Raw genomic sequence first — 2861 nt, 5'->3', positions numbered from 1 at the left:
TGATAAAGCAAGCTACTTACCACACAGCCACTCCTGCGCCTGGACATTTTTTTAAATATCGCACCTCCTTGAAAAGTGTATTTTTCAGATTTTTACGTTTTAGATGCCGGAGAAGACGAATATGCGAAAAGAAAAACAGCTTTTCAAATTTCACCCCTTTCCCACACAAATTTAAAATTTTGGCTTTGTCTACCTTATTTCATTCTTAATAACCTGATATATACACACACACATCATTTGCATCTGATTACCAATGGGAAAACAACAAACTTTGAATTTTGTTTAAAAATTACAAATTTTATTAACTTGTTTTTGATTTACAATTTATGAAAGATCATTTAACATAGCTATTTACTGCTTGGTTTTTCTATCTTTCTCCTCCTGACCATCACCACTGAATATGACAGGCAAGACACCAAGATTCACAACAGTTCATTGATTTTAAAAATGACTATTTACATTTGAACAAAGAAAAATTGCAAAAGATTATTTTGAAAAAAAAAACATTACAAATGACTGAAACAAATAAAAAAGTAAAAGAGTAAATTTATGAAACTGTTTTTTTTTTGTTTTGGTAATTTGTTATTTGTGAAAAAACTTTTTTAACATGGCTAATCAATGTTTGTTTTTCTATGCTTCTCCTTCTGATCATCGTGTCTGGATGTGGTAAGGAAGACAACCAAGGTTCATCACCACCAAGTTGGCCACCTGATGCTTGGTTTGTCATTCTGTTGTTGAGCACATCTTGGGTTTCATCTAGAAAGAGATTTGTGCTGTGCTCAAAAGGTATCTCAAGAACATGAATGAGATCAGACCACTTCTACCTCAAGTTGCTCAACTCAGATTTACTGGCATCATTTCATTTATCTACAGCGGATTTACTGGCATCTTTCTCCATCTCAGGTCCCTTTTTTGTCAATATATAAAACTAATTTCTTTTTACTATTATTCTTCTCTTCTTTTACTTGTTTCAGTCATTAGACCGTAGCCATGCTGGAGCACTACCTTTAAGGGTTTTTAGTCTAAGAAATCAACCCCAGACTTATTTTTTGTAAGCCAGGTACTTATTCTATTGCTCTGTTTTGGTGAACCGTTAAGTTACAGAGAGAAACACACCAACATCAGTTGTCAAGCAAAAATGGTGGGACACTCATGCATATATATATATATATATATATATATGCATAAGATGCGCTTCTTTCAGTTTCCTTCTATCAAATCCAGAATACACTTGCCCAAGTTGCCATACTCAATGATATATATATATATATATATATATATATAAATATATATCATCATCATTGTTTAACGTCTGCTTTCCATGCTGGCATGGGTTGGACGATTTGACTGAGGACTGGCGAACCAGATGGCTGCACCAGGCTCCAATCTGATCTGACAGAGTTTCTACAGCCGGATGCCCTTCCAAACGCCAACCACTCTGAAAGTGTAGTGGGTGGATTTACACGCCGCCGGCACGAGGGTCAGTCAGGCGGTACTGGCAATGGCCACACTCAAATGGTGTTTTATACATGCCACCTGCACAGGAGCCAGTGCAGTGGCACTGGCAACGACCTCGCTCGAATGTTTTTTCACGTGCCACCAGCACAAGTGAAAAATAAGGCATCACTAGTAATGACCATGCTCAAATGGTGATTTTCATGTGCCACCGGCATGGAAGCCAGACAGCTGCTCTGGCAATGATCATGCTCCAATGGTGCTGTTAGAGATCCACTGGCACCAGTCATCGAATTTGGTTCAATTTCGATTTCACTTGCCTAAACAGGTCTTTGCAAGCAGAGTTTAATGTCCAATGAAGGAAAGGTTGTCACAGTTGTCGAATTTGATTTGATTTCACTTGCCTCAACAAGTCTTTGCAAGCAGAGTTTAGTGTCCAATGGTGGATAACATATATGATGAAGTACTGAAGGATGACCAGACATGGGATGAAGTACTGGAGGATGACCACAGAATGTTGAACCTTTCAAACACAATGACAAATGACTGAGACCTTACTGTAACCCAAGACCCATCCTTCACAGAAGTGTTAAGGCCGCATCTCCTGATGAAGAGAATTGGCCTGCAAGAATCCTGTGTCTGTACCACATAAAAAGCACTCGTGCAAATGCCACATAAAAGTGCTCATGTTGGTGCCATGTAAAAGTGCTCGGGCAGGTGACATATTAAAAGCCCCCAACACACACTGTAAAGTGATTGGCATTTGGAAGAGCATCCAGCCATAAAAACCAAGCCAAAGCAGACTGGAACCTGATGCAGCTTGCCAACTCTGGTCAAAATCTCCAACACGTGTCAGCATGGAAAGCAAATGTTAAACGAAGATGATGATGAAGAAGACTGGAAATGACATTTCCTCATCGTGACTGTTAAGTACGGGATAATACTTCTAAACTGAAACACTGATCTGTTATATTTTTGAAAACCCAGGGAGAACTGCAACATTTGATGTAAAAGAAATTACAAACACAGGCATGGCTATGTAGTTAACAAGCTTGCTTTGCAACCATGTGGTTTTTGTGCCTCACTTTTCATGATACACTGGAACGATGATGATGATGTTGATATATATTATATATATTATATATAATATATATCATCATTAATATTATATATATTATATATTTATACATAGGCGCAGGAGTGGCTGTGTGGCAAGTAGCTTGCTTACCCACCACATGGTTCTGGGTTCAGTCCCACTGCGTAGCACATTGGGCAAGTGTCTTCTACTATAGCCTCGGGCCAACCAAAGCCTTGTGAGTGGATTTGGTAGATGGAAACTGAAAGAAGCCCGTCATATATATATATATATATATGTGTGTGTGTGTGTTTGTATTTCTGTGTCTGTC

This window comes from Octopus bimaculoides, chromosome 28 (assembly GCF_001194135.2).
Source record: "Octopus bimaculoides isolate UCB-OBI-ISO-001 chromosome 28, ASM119413v2, whole genome shotgun sequence".
Taxonomy (NCBI): domain Eukaryota; kingdom Metazoa; phylum Mollusca; class Cephalopoda; order Octopoda; family Octopodidae; genus Octopus; species Octopus bimaculoides.
This window is presented reverse-complemented; position numbering follows the sequence as displayed.